This window comes from Hyla sarda, chromosome 5 (genome assembly GCF_029499605.1).
Source record: "Hyla sarda isolate aHylSar1 chromosome 5, aHylSar1.hap1, whole genome shotgun sequence".
In the NCBI taxonomy this organism is placed as follows: domain Eukaryota; kingdom Metazoa; phylum Chordata; class Amphibia; order Anura; family Hylidae; genus Hyla; species Hyla sarda.
The window spans coordinates 195,434,193-195,449,770 of NC_079193.1; the positions used below are offsets into that span (position 1 = coordinate 195,434,193).

The 15,578-nt window shown below is 41.4% G+C and overlaps 1 long non-coding RNA gene across 2 annotated transcripts in view; it reads right to left on the reverse strand.

The window, feature by feature from the left end:
• LOC130273714 (uncharacterized) overlaps positions 1-12,144 on the reverse strand; it is a 67,962-nt gene extending 55,818 nt beyond the window's left edge. For both annotated transcript variants that reach the window (XR_008844098.1, XR_008844097.1), the window contains exon 1: positions 11,780-12,144. This is a non-coding gene — a long non-coding RNA (uncharacterized LOC130273714). The remainder of the gene's footprint in view (positions 1-11,779) is intronic.
• Positions 12,145-15,578: the final 3,434 nt, after the last annotated feature.

A 15,578-nucleotide genomic window follows, 5' to 3' on the forward strand; every position in this document is an offset into this window, starting at 1 on the left:
GGTCAGCTTTGATCGCCGGGTCTGAAGGGTTAATACAGGGCATCACCGCGATCGGTGATGGCCGCTGGGACCGACCCGATATGACGCGGGGACACTGCGTGACCCCGCGGCATATCGTGGGAGCCAGCGGAGGACGTAAATATATGTCGTTCGCCGTTAAGGGGTTAAACAGTGTATGCACTAACAGACACCTTTCCATAGAGTTTCCTTGTGCACATTATTGGATTAAATGTATAGATGTATTTTATTCATATTTTACTGGCATATTTTGCTATTCATTTTACAATGTGTGAACATGGCCTTAGGGTCACATTTGATACAACCAGCTTTGCTTATGACCATATAAAATAAAACCGAATTGTCTTCGGTTTGTGTTCTTTTTGCCTTTCTGCTCTTTAGAAAATTTCCCAGGAGATTTGGAGTGTAATGTTCCTTATAGAATGGGCATTGGTATATTTAGCACCTTATCATTTTGTACTATAGCTATGCCTTATGACCTTTCTTGCTTTTTCCTTCCTTTCTTTTGCACAATGATATGCTGCACAGTATTTTATGAAAGCAATCTTTTAGTTTCATAACATAAACTCAACAGGCTGTGAGCATTTTTGGAGCTGATGAAACAGTGACAACCATTTTTCAATCATGATTTTCTTTCCAAGTAAACGATTCTGTGTGTATTGGCCATGAATTGTGTTCTAAGCATACAGTAGCCAGTTAAATATACCAAGGCTGCATTACGCTATTTAAAGACTGCAACTTCAGAAACAGATTAGATAATTAGATAATTGCTTATTGATTAAATTCAAAATAAAACTTAAGAAGGTATTTTATGTACAGTGGCTACATCTACTATTACTACTACTGAGAGACTGAAGGTACATTATACAACTGAAGTATTTATTTCTGTGTGGGGACATGCGAAAAAACAACTGAAAATCAAGGCTTAACCGGTTGCCATCTAAGGACGAGACATCCTGACACGGCAAGCAGTGTTTGATGCGGGCTCCTGACTCAAGCCCACGCCATACCGTTTGGCTCCCAGCTGATTCCTGTATCCCCCCCCCCGCAGCACGGTAAGCCAGAGGGCTTACCTTTCCTCCGACGGCTGTCCCAGGTCTGTGATTGATAGAGCCTGGCTGAACCAGGCTTTATCAATTAGGCGCAGAGCACATAGATCAATGTGGTTCTATGGAATCACATTCACCTGTATGAGGAATCTACTGATTTCTCCTAAAAGTCCCCTAAGGGGACTTAAAGTATATAAAAAAAAAGTTAAATAAAAAGTTAAAAAATTAAAAAAAAACACCCATTAACCCCTTCCATATAAAAAAATTGAATCACCCCCCTTTTCCCAAATTCCATTTAAAAATATGTAAACATAATAAAAATAAACATATGTGGTATCGCCGCATGCATAAATGTTTGAACTATAAAAATGTAATGTTAAATAAACCGCAGTCAATGGTATACATGTAAAAAATTTCAAAAGTCCAAAATTGCATATTTTTGGTCACTTGATATACCCTAAAAAATGTATAAAAAGTGATTAAAAAAAAGTCCCATCAAAACAAAAATCATACCAATAAAAATTTCAGATCACGGCGCAAAAAATGAGCCCCCATACCACCACAAATATGGAAAAATAAAATGTTATAGGGGTCAGAAGATGACTATTTAACGCATACTAATTTTGATGCACGTAGTTATAATTTTTTTAAAGTAGTAAAATAAAGTAAAACCTATAGAAATTAGGTATCCATGTAACTGTATGGAGCTACAGAATAAAGGTATGGTGTCAATTGTACTAAAAAGTGCACTGCGTGGAATCAGAAGCCCCTAAGAGTTCCAAAATGGTGGTAGTGGTGGGGGTCCCAATTTTGTCCCACACATATTTTTTTTCTGGTTTCACCACACATTTTGTGGTGAAATTAAGCATAAAATATAAAGTACAATTGGTAACACAAAAAAGTGCTCATATTGGTCTGTATGTGCAAAATTGAAAGCGTTATGATTTTTTGAAGGTGATGGGAAAAAATGAAAGTGCAAAAACAGAAAAACCCTGCATCCTTAAGAGGTTAAAATAAGGACCAAAAAACAAAAGTGCAAAAACAGAAAAACCCTGCGTCCTTAATGGGGTTAAAATAAGGACCAAAAATCTGAGTAGGAAAATAGCTTAGTTCACACATTTTATTTTGGGCTGATTTTAAGCCATTTATCAAAACTTGTCTAGATAAAAAGTGGTGCAGTTGCCCATAACAACCAATCAATTTGCTTCTTTCATTTTTTCCCAGGTCTTTTAAAAATGAAAGAAGCAATCTAAATCTGCAACTGGAAAAATTAGGCTGAAAATATAGTCTTAAATACAGTTTTTGACGAACCCAGTCTAATGCTAAGTTCCCAGTTAATTTTTTAGCCATTGTATGCTTTTTGTCACAGCGAATTACCAATTGAAAGTTACCCCAAAGCCTGAAGAAATTCAGCTTTATTCCGCCACCAACTGTCTCCTCAGGCCCCACGCAACAAGCCCACAAGAAGGTTAGCCGCATCTCCCCTAGCTACAACACTGTGCTTCCTCTGATCCAGCTCTGCATTCTCCATGGGGGATCACACACTCACCAGGCGGCTCGATAGTAGATGAGGCTCCTTTACAGCGCGGTGGCAGCCATGAGGACATTCACAGCCCACAGCACACTCTCTCCTCTTCAGCACTACCGTCGCACTTTACAGCTATATCGGCGGCTGCTGCATCAGCCTCACATCGCCTGAGACTTTCATCTGGCTCCACTAAACCAGAGGTAGGACAAGAGGAAGGCACACTAGTAGCACCATCTGCAAGTAATGATCCCCGTGGCAAATATACCGGTCACAGGGCAGCACTTTACAGACAGCACTATGAAAGATCTGCTATTACTCCTGTGACAGACCTTTATACAAGACATGCTGCATGTAGTTAACCCTCTTCAAGCCACAGTGCAGGAACTAGGGGACAGAGTAGACCACCTAGAAACTAAATTCGGAGAGTTTTTTGGAGAAAAACTGTTCCAGGTTAAGCCCCCTCAAAAGACAAGGGGGCACTGCCTCCGTTTGGAGAAGAAAAGGTTTAGTCTCAAGGGGAGACACGCCTTCTTTACCATAAGAACTGTGAATTTATGGAACAGTCTACCTCAGGAACTAGTCACAGCAGGAACGATTAATAAATTTAAAACAGGGTTAGATACATTCCTGGAACAAAATAACATTAATGCTTATGCAGAAATATAAAATCCCATCCCTTCCTCCAATATCCCACCACACCCCTACCCTTCAATTCCCTGGTTGAACATGATGGACATATGTCTTTTTTCGACTGTACTAACTATGTAACTATGTAAATATGCTGATTCTTATAACTCACTAATTGACTCACAATTTTCTAGAGGATGACATGATAGTCCTCAAAGCCAAGATGGCAGACCTGGAAGACAAAAGCTGCCGAAACAATCTAAAACTGTGGGATCCTGTAATCTGTGGCCCCTGTGGATATACCAGATTATGCACTCTCTGTATTACAAGCGACCCTGCCTGACTGTACCTCTCAGGACTTGGAAATAGACAAGGCCCACCGAATGCCTCGTCCAAGACACCTAGAGGACTCTGTACCACTGGACGTCTTGGCCATTTTTTCACCGTTAAGGAACGTTTCCTAGAATATGCAATGATGGACTTCTAGCTCCTTACCACCGTGTCTCTGTATATGTGGATTTGTCTGCAGCGACTCTGCAGGCATGCAGAGCACTGATTCCGGTCACCGGTAGCACTACTCTCCACATGTTGTACGATCCTTGAAGGAGAGTCTGTACGCATAAAAAGCATGGAACATTTCTCCGGTATCTTCTGTTAAACAACCTCACGTGGAGAAAGACTGGTCTGCCACTTGACTCACTGGACCCAGTTGGTAATTTCTTTTCTGCCTACTAGTTGTGTGGGCTCTGACGATGACACCCCTGCTCTTGGCTTCAGAACGGACTCTGACCAGCACCCGTTGACGATGACTCCCCATTGGGGCTTCATCCATCCTTTTGCTTTTGCAATTGTTCTATTGTTACTGTTTACCTGCTGTGTTTTTTATGTTGTGGTGGTGCCTTCTCCATAATGTATTGTATGGTGCTAACTCTACCCATTGTTGACAGACACAAGCTGGCTGGGAGGAGTGTACTGTCTGCTGTTTGTTATAATCTAGTTAATTATTTCTATCACCTTTTCATGCATGTAAATTGGTCATAACAGCCTTAACCCCTTAACGACGCCGGACGTAAACGTACCAGGACATACATTTACGTCCATTGCAGAACCGCAAGCATCGGAGCGATGCTCGGGTCATGCGCGACAGGTCCCAGCTGCTGATAGCAGCCAGGGACCCGCCAGTAAAGGGGGACATCCGCGATCGCGTGGATGTCCACCATTAACCCCTCAAATGCCGTGATCAATACAGATCACTTCATTTGCAGCATCACGGTCACTGAAATGGATGATCGGATCACCCGCAGCACTGCCACAGCGATCCAATCACCCAGAACCGCAGACGGAGGTCCCCTCACCTACCTCCGCTGCCTATCATGGGTCTTCTGCTCTGGTCTGCCATTGAACAGACCAGAGCAGAAGATAGCCAATCAAACTGATCAGTGCTATGTCCTATGCATAGCACTGAACAGTATTAGCAATCGAATGACTTCTATAAATAGTCCCTTATGGGGACTATTAAAGTGTAAAAATAAGAGTAAAAAAAGTTTTTAAAAAGTAAAAAAAAGTGAAAAACACCTTCCCCCAATAAAAATGTAAATTGTCCCATTTTCCCTATTTCACTCCCAAAAAGTGTAAAAAGTATATTTTATATACATATCGCCATGTGCGTAAATATCCGAACTATTAAAACAAAATGTTAATGATACCGTACGGTGAACGGCGTGAAAAAAAAAAAAGAAAAAAAATCCCAAATAGCTGCTTTTTTATAACATTTTATTCCCCCAAAAAATTTATAAAAAATGTATTAAAAGTTTTATATAAGAAAATATGGTATCAATAAAAAGTCTGGATCAGGGTGCAAAAAATGAGCTCTCATACAGCCGCTTATATGGAAAAATGAAAAAGTTATAGGTCTTCAAAATAAGGGGAATTTAAATGTACTAATTTGGTTAAAAAGTTTGCGATTCTTTTTTTAAGTGCAACAGTGATAGAAAAGTATGCTTTCATGGGTATCATTTTAATCATATTGACCCAAAGAATAAAGAACACGTAATTTTGCCGTAAATTGTACGGCGTGAAAACAAAACCTTCCAAAATTTGCAAAATTGTGTTTTTCTTTTTTAATTTCCCTACACAAATAGTGTTTTTCGGGTTGTGCCATACATTTTATGATAAAGTGAGTGGTTGCATTACAATGGACAACTGGTTGCGCAAAAGACAAGCCCACATACTAATCTGTGGTTGAAAATATAAAAGAGTTATAATTTTTTGAAGGCGAGGAGGATAAAAGGAAAACGTAAAAATAAAATTGTCTGAGTCCTTAACCCCTTAAGGACCAAGGACGTACAGGTACGTCCTTGGTCCTGCTCCCGTGATATAACGCAGGGTTACACGGTAACCCCGCATCATATCACGGTGGGCCCGGCATCATAGTGAAGCCGGGACCCGCCGCTAATAGCGCACAGCGCCGATCGCGGTGCCGCGCACTATTAACCCTTTAGCCGCGCGCTCAGAGCTGAGCCGCGTGGCTAAAAGTGAAAGTAAAAGATGCCGGTTAACTCAGTGGGCTGTTCGGGATAGCCGTGGCGAAATTGCTGCATCCCGAACAGCTTACAGGACAGCGGGAGGGTCCCTACCTGCCTCCTCGCTGTCCGATCGCCGAATGACTGCTCAGTGCCTGAGATCCAGGCATGAGCAGTCAAGCGGCAGAATCATCGATCACTGCTTTCCTATGAGAAACCAGTGATCAATGATAAAGATCAGTGTGTGCCGTGTTAAGGGGTCCCTATGGGAGCTATAACACTGCAAAAAAAATGTGAAAAAAAAGTGAATAAAGATCATTTAACCCCTCCCTATTAAAAGTTTAAATCACCCCCCTTTTCCCATAAAAAAAAAAACTGTGTAAATAAAAATAAAAATAAACATATATGGTATCACCGCGTGCAGAAATGTCCGAATTATAAAAATATATCGTTAATTAAACCGCTCGGTCAATGGCGTACGCGCAAAAAAATTCTAAACTCCAAAATAGTGCATTTTTGGTCACTTTTTATATCATTTAAAAATGAATAAATAAGTCCTATCAATGAAAAAATGATACCGTTAAAAACTTCAGATCACGGCGCACAAAATGAGCCCTCACACTGCCCCATACTCGGAAAAATAAAAAAGTTATAGGGGTCAGAGATGACAATTTTAAACATATAAATTTTTCTGCATGTAGTTATGATTTTTTCCAGAAGTACGACAAAATCAAACCTATATAAGTAGGGTATCATTTTAATTGTATGGACCTACAGAATAAAGATAAGGTGTCATTTTTACCGAAAAATGTACTATGTAGAAACGGAAGCCCCCAAAAGTTACAAAACAACAGTTTTTTTTCAATTTTGTCGCACAATGATCTTTTTTTTTCCGTTTCACCGTAGATTTTTGGGCAAAATGACTGATGTCATTACAAAGTAGAATTGGTGGCACAAAAAATAAGCAATCATATGGATTTTTAGGTGCAAAATTGAAAGAGTTATGATTTTTAAGGCAAGGAGCAAACAACGAAAATGCAAAAACGGAAAAAACCCCTGTCCTTAAGGGGTTAATCTCTTTGGGGCTCCTTACTGACGCTGCACTTGACTCTACCTCTTCCCTCGCTATCCTTTTTCAACCCTTTCTACTATGCTTTGGAGGAGGAGCTTTTTGACATTTGGAGGATGCACCACACCTCTGAGAGTGACTATACATTTTTTTAGGGCGTGCACACCTCCTACTTGTTCCTTGCCTTTTTTTTAGATATATTATTGCTACCACTTGCCATTTCATCCTCAATAGAACCTATTAAGTGGACAGACCATGCAGCAATCAAGCTTGCATTCAGAGATGACACCTCCTCTCCACACACCTACACTTGAAGCAGCAACCCTTTTTTATGGTCGCACCCACGTTATGCTGATTGCCTTTCTAAAGGCATTGAGACATACTTTACCTGCAATAAGGAGTCTGTTTCAGATGTCTTTACTTTGTGGAACTGTCATAAGACAGTTATCTGAGGCTCCTGTATGGGTCGATTGTGAAAAAACAACGCGAATGCCAACTCTCTGATACCTTATCTTACCTACATGATGAGGAGCAAGTGAATAAAGACTCTCCTACCACTGAAAAAGTGGCTGAGGTTGTGTCCTTGAGACATGTTATACTCTGCCTAATGCTATCCACTTACAAAAAATTTCACCACAAAATGCAGGCAACTTACTATTCTCAGAACAATAAAGAAGGCAAATTGATGGCAAATCGCCTGAAACAAAGGCAACTAAAGTCACGTATTCCATATCTGATACATCCAATGACAAAACAGAAATGATATATCCCTACAGACATAGCCAATGGTTTTCAAACATTTTATTCTCAGTCATACAATATTCAAGACTCTGTCTCCTTCTGAACCTCCTGGAAGTCACACAGACATATCAAAACCAACTCCACCTCCCCTCATCATCCCCTCTTAATTCTCAACGCTAAATGCAGATAACACTGTGGAGGAAGTTCTTTATGTAATACAATTGTTGCCATGGGATAAGGCCCCAGGGCCTGATGGCTTTGTAAATTCTTATTATAAAAAGTTCAAGGATCTCCTATCCCCTCATCTCCGAGACTTCTGCCAGGCAGCAGTCAATGGAGGAACCCTCCCAGCTGAAAATTTAAAGGCCATGATCGTTACCCTCCCCAAACCCAGGAAATTCCATGACTGACCCAAAACTTCCACCCCATATCCTTGCTAAACCAAGATTTAAAATTATTTTCCAAGCTGCTAGCAATCCGCCTCGCTGCAGTCCTTCAATTTTTTATAAATGTAGATCAGTCTGGCTTTGTAGCTGGACGTCAACCATCAGATAAAACAATGCGCCTTTTAAACATTCTCTCACATCTTGAACACATTCAAACACCTGCATTAATTATGGCCCTGGACGCTGAGAAGATGTTTGATCCCCTCCGGTGGCCGTATGCCTTTTTGGTTTTGCTTTGAATGGGCTTCTCTGGCAACATCTTATTGGCTCTCTCAGCTTTATACTCCCAACCCACAGCACGGGTACTCGCTAATGGATCTCTTTTAGATACATTCCCACTCACCAATGGGCCCCGGCGGGGATTCCCCCTATCTCCACTATATATTCTGTCCATGGAGCCACTTGCGCAAACAATCCGCTCCGATGCACTGATTTCTTGAGCGTCGTGATTGGGGGAGTCAAGCATGTTATTTGGCTATACGCAGATGATGTTATTTTGACGCTTATGAATCCCCTTACTTCCTTGAGGGTAGTCATGGACAGAATATCGCATTTTGGCCTACTTTCATATTACCACTTGAATTATTCTAAAACCCGGGCCCTTCCTGTTAACCTCCTGGCTCCTGTCACCTCCTCATTAAATATATTATACCCATTTGATTGGCAAACGGACTCCCTCCACTATCTAGGAATTTCCTTTTTTTACCCACACAAGACACTATATAATTTAAATGATGAACCGCTCTTGGCTCTAATAGCAGAAGACATAGACATGTTTAAGAAATCCAACATATCCTGGGTGGGCAGAGTAGCTACATTCAAGATGTTCCTCCTCCCCAAATTCCTTTACCAATTTCATACCCTTCCTATCTCTCTTCCTGTATTCTTTTTTCGCAAAGCTCAAACCCTTCTCTTCTCTTTTATTTCGGTGGATCAGCACCCAAGACTCTCCGCTCCCATTCTTGCTTGGGCGAAACTGGCTGGAGGGCTCGGCTCTCCTGATCTCACGCACTACTACACAGCTACATTGGTGGCTATGCTGAGACATTGGTGGAGCAACTCCATAGAATTACATTGGGTAGCCATAGAAACCTCATCTATCACTCCATACACGACCAGAGACTTTTTGTATCTTCCATTTTGGAAGGTTTCACTACCTCACATGCACAATCCCCTTTTGATGCTTGGGCAGTATTTGCAGCTCACTTACCCATAACTCCAAAGATTCCCTCACGTGAGATGCTATTGCATAAAATAAACACAACTTACTCATTTGCAAAGGTTTTGGCCCTGGGATCGGGTAGACATTTGGCATTTGCAGATAGATGGGAATGTTGGAGACAATCGTCCTACTGTGTGGATATTTGATTGCCCCTGCCTTTTGCCAATCCATACTCACCTATCCTCTCCCTCCCCTCCCTCCCCCCCAAATTACCACCCCTCAAATCCATCACCCTTTATCCTCTCCCTCCTCAATTGTCCGTTCACCTATAGCTTGACATGAGACCATATTTTGCAGAAATTTACTTTGATTGTAAAGTTGGCACCTCATCCTGAATATTCTACCAGAATTGTCATTTATTACAGTATTTAGATTGCTACTAACATTTGGTACACTTATAAACATAATGGCTGACCACCTGTTAGTTTGTTTGTTATTATGTTTTATAGGACATGCATGTTATATGCATTAATGATGTCTATGTCACTTGCTTGCCCTTGAGGCTTCTACTTGAACATTTATGTACCTGTTTTTTGTTTGAAAACTTTAATTAAAAAAACTAGAAAAAAATAGACTAGATTATATGAGAGCAGGAAGAAATTAATTAATAATAAAAGAACCAATACTGTTCTAAAAAGATTTCCAATTCACCCAAATTATACCTTTCACCATAAAACACCATGATACCTAAATCACCCAAATGATCAAATTCTTTGTGGCCTAAGGCTATGCTCACACAGTGGGGTTTATTTACTAACGTGATCCCGACTCTTTTGCACCCAAATTGTGTTGCACTTTCCATGAGACACAATTTGTGACCAGAAAAAACAAACCCCTCCATTTTACAAGCAAAAAATAAAGGGGCGTGGCCACTGGAGAAAGTTGACGTGGTCCAGACAAAGGGGGCGTGTTCCCGACAGTTTTGAAAAATCTTAACATATTTACTAAGGTTTCCACAGAAAATGTGGTGGATTTGAGCTGAGGAAAACCTGACAGATCAGAACAGTTGTAAAAAAAAGGAAAACGTAGGGGAAAGTGCAAAATGTAGGGAAACTTTAATAAATACCTTGGGAAAATTCCTGTCGGAAATCAAAACCCACAAAGAAAACTGCAATCCACTCTTAGTAAATAAAGCCCAGTGTTTTTTTAGGATTATTTCATGTTTAAAAATGGGCCCGCAAAATGGCGGACAAATTGTGTCTCCATTTGTACAATGAATGTGCTCTACGTAAGTCTATGAGAAAGTAGTTATCAATACATTAAATATGTAAAAATATTGTCATGTCACTTTATTTACCCAGCTGTAGAACATGCATCTCCATTTTTACATATTATCTGGAGTTCCACAAATATCTTTCTTTTGAGCATGTAGGCCTCTATTTGCTGTTATCCTGATTTATTATCCCGACCTTTGCCAGCAGCCAAGAAGACCGACAGCAGGTGAGTTTTGCAGAGCTCTGACAATGGGGCCACCCCCAAATGTTGAACTCAGCAATGAATCTGATCTTTCAGAGGTAAGCTACATTCTTCAAAGGGAAGCATTATGTAACTCCACAAATAAATGCAATCTTACTGTCAAGATTTATTTATTATTATTTTGTTTATTTATTTTTTAAATGTGCAATAATTGCTTGTAAAGTGTTCTGTTCCTCTCCCTAAATTTCACCTCTGATATGACATTTTTGTATATGTTTGCTATGGGGATTTTCTCCTACTCTGGACAGTTCTTAAAATGGATGTCAGCAGAGAGCGCTGTGGTCATGATGTCAGCAGAGAGCTCTGTGTTCCAATAAGAAAACCATTTCTGTAGTATTCAGCAGCTGATAAGTACTGGAAGGATTAGGTTTTTAATAGAAGTCATTTACAAATCGGTTAAACTTTCTGGCACCAGTTGATTTAAAAAAATAAAAATAAAGTTTTCCACGGGAGTACCCAATTAAGGACATGGGGGGAGATTTATCAAAACCGGTCCAGAGAAAAAGTTGCCCATAGCAACCAATCTAATTGTCCATTTCATTTTTAACAAAGCCTCTGAAAAATAAAAAGATCTGATTGGTTGCTATGGGCAACTGGGCAACTTTTCCTCTGGACAGGTTTTGATAAATCTCCCCCCATGGTGTATGAGCCAATACAGGTAAAGGGAAAGCAAAAGAATAATAAACTGGTTAATAATTTTAAGAAATTCAATGCAAAACACACAAAATAAATAATTTACCATTTAAAATAATATATATGTTTTGTACAACATTGTTGAGTTCTTACACAGAGTGGGTTAGTGTAAGCCTGTTAAGGCTGATTTTGTGGGAGGGGCGAGAGAGTATATAACGCCCTCCTGCATACAGGTCAGGGCCTCTCCGGCATTTGGCGACATGACGTTTGCGGAAGTGACTTGTCTACACGTACGGGTTAGGGGAGTCTGAGGGTTAAGTGCCGGTCTCCGGCATTCAGGTATGCAGCTGGGTGCTGCAGTATTGCGGCCAGAAAACTCTGCCTGTCGGGCGCACAGGCTTTCAGTCGGCGACGGAATGCTATTCTGTACACCGGCGGCTTTTAGTACCTGCCTGTCTGCCGAGTTTACTCTGGGTGATGTGATCCTGGCTTCTGGCACAGCCCCATCGGCTGCCTCAGTGTCGGATGCGGGTCTGCGCGTCACCCACGGTGATACAGGTCAGATTCTTTGTTATATTAGCTCCGTGTCACGCAGGTTGTCGTGTCATGTCATGCAGGCTCGCTGGAGCTGGTAAGGGCACGGTTGGTGTAATCAAGACGGCTCCGTGTCACATGGGTAGCTGCCGAAGTTACTGCGATCAGGTAGAAATTTTACTGGCGGCCGTGTCTATGGCTTCAGTAGGAGTATGGTTTAAAAAATAACTAAAGAAATGGTTTGGAGTTTGTGCTACTGATAGATTGTATTGTGGAGGATAAGCTCTATTCTACACTTCGTACCATTGCCCTATTCTGTTAGCAGTTATATTGCAATGGGGACACGCCCATACTGCACGCACGCTCATAGCATTTATACAGCAGGCACGCTCATAGCATTGACACTTCACACATGCTCATAGCATTGACACTGTATGCACACTCATAGCATTTATACAGGACGCACGCTCATAGCATTGACACTGCATGCACACTCATAGCATTGACACTGCACGCACGCTCATAGCATTTGTACAGCATGCACGCTCATAGCATTGACACTGCACGCACGCTCATAGCATTGACACTGCACGCACACTCATAGCATTGACACTGCACGCACGCTCATAGCATTGACACTACATGCACGCTCATAGCATTGACACTGCACGCACGCTCATAGTATTTATACAGCATGCACGCTCATAGCATTGACACTGCACGCACGCTCATAGCATTGACACTGTACGCACGCTCATATCATTTATACTGCATGCACGCTCATAACATTTATACTGCATGCACGCCTATAGCATTTATACTGCATGCACGCCTATAGCATTTATACTGCACGCACGCTCATAGCATTTATACTGCACCCATGCTCATAGCGTTTATATTGCATGCACGCTCATAGCATTTATACTGCATGCACGCTCATAACATGTATACTGCACACACGCCTATAGCATTTATACTGCACGCACGCTCATATCATTTATACTGCACGCACGCTCATAGCATTTATACTGCATGCACGCTCATAACATGTATACTGCACACACGCCTATAGCATTTTTACTGCACGCACGCTCATAGCATTTATACTGCACGCACGCTCATAGCATTTATACTGCAATAGCATTTATACTGCATGCACGCTCGCAAAATTTATACTACACACACGCTCACAGCATTTATGCTGCACGTCTATAGCTTTTATACTGCACGAACGTCTATAGCATTTATACTGCACACACGTCTATCTTATTTATACTGCATATACGCCAATTGCAGTTATACGGCACCCACACCTATTGCATTTATACTGTTTGTACGCTCTTAGCATTTACAGTGTACCTACATTCACTGCATTCATACTGCTTGGATGTTCATAGCATTTATACTGCACACACGCTCATAGTAGTCATACTGTATGTAGGAGTATGGTTTAAAAAATAAATAAAGAAATGGTTTGGAGTTTGTGCTACTGATAGATTGTATTGTGGAGGATAAGCTCTATTCTACACTTCGTACCATTGCCCTATTCTGTTAGCAGTTATATTGCAATGGGGACACGCCCATACTACACGCACGCTCATAGCATTTATACAGCAGGCACGCTCATAGCATTGACACTTCACACATGCTCATAGCATTGACACTGTATGTACACTCATAGCATTTATACAGGACGCACACTCATAGCATTGACACTGCATGCACACTCATAGCATTGACACTGCACGCACGCTCATAGCATTGACACTGCACGCACGCTCATAGCATTTGTACAGCATGCACGCTCATAGCATTGACACTGCACGCACGCTCATAGCATTGACACTGCACGCACACTCATAGCATTGACACTGCACGCACGCTCATAGCATTGACACTACATGCACGCTCATAGCATTGACACTGCACGCACGCTCATAGTATTTATACAGCATGCACGCTCATAGCATTGACACTGCACGCACGCTCATAGCATTGACACTGTACGCACGCTCATATCATTTATACTGCATGCACGCTCATAACATTTATACTGCATGCACGCCTATAGCATTTATACTGCATGCACGCCTATAGCATTTATACTGCACGCACGCTCATAGCATTAATACTGCACCCATGCTCATAGCGTTTATATTGCATGCACGCTCATAGCATTTATACTGCATGCACGCTCATAACATGTATACTGCACACACGCCTATAGCATTTATACTGCACGCACGCTCATATCATTTATACTGCACGCACGCTCATAGCATTTATACTGCATGCACGCTCATAACATGTATACTGCACACACGCCTATAGCATTTTTACTGCACGCACGCTCATAGCATTTATACTGCACGCACGCTCATAGCATTTATACTGCAATAGCATTTATACTGCATGCACGCTCGCAAAATTTATACTACACACACGCTCACAGCATTTATGCTGCACGTCTATAGCTTTTATACTGCACGAACGTCTATAGCATTTATACTGCACACACGTCTATCTTATTTATACTGCATATACGCCAATTGCAGTTATACGGCACCCACACCTATTGCATTTATACTGTTTGTACGCTCTTAGCATTTACAGTGTACCTACATTCACTGCATTCATACTGCTTGAATGTTCATAGCATTTATACTGCACACACGCTCATAGTAGTCATACTGTATGTACGCGCATGGCATTTATACTGCACGCACGCTCATAGCATTGACACTGCATGCACGCTCATAGCATTGACACTGCACGCACGCTCATAGCATTGAAACTGCACACACGCTCATAGCATTTACACTGCATGCACGCTCATAACATTTATACTGCATGCACGCCTATAGCATTTATACTGCACGCACACCTATAGCATTTATACTGCACGCACGCTCTTAGCATTTATACTGCACCCATGCTCATAGCGTTTATACTGCACGCACGCTCATAACATGTATACTGCACACACGACTATAGCATTTATACTGCACGCACGCTCATAGCATTTATACTGCACACACGCTCATAGCATTTATACTGCACACACGCTCACAGCATTTATACTACACACTCACAGCATTTATACTGCACGCACACTCAGAATTTATACTGCACGCACACTCATAGCATTTATACTGCACGCACGTCTATAGCTTTTATACTGCACAGACGTCTATAGCATTTATACTGCACGCACGCTCATATCATTTATACTGCACGCACGCTCATAGCATTTATACTGCATGCACGCTCATAACATGTATACTGCACACACGCCTATAGCATTTTTACTGCACGCACGCTCATAGCATTTATACTGCACGCACGCTCATAGCATTTATACTGCAATAGCATTTATACTGCATGCACGCTCGCAAAATTTATACTACACACACGCTCACAGCATTTATGCTGCACGTCTATAGCTTTTATACTGCACGAACGTCTATAGCATTTATACTGCACACACGTCTATCTTATTTATACTGCATATACGCCAATTGCAGTTATACGGCACCCACACCTATTGCATTTATACTGTTTGTACGCTCTTAGCATTTACAGTGTACCTACATTCACTGCATTCATACTGCTTGAATGTTCATAGCATTTATACTGCACACACGCTCATAGTAGTCATACTGTATGTACGCGCATGGCATTTATACTGCACGCACGCTCATAGCATTGACACT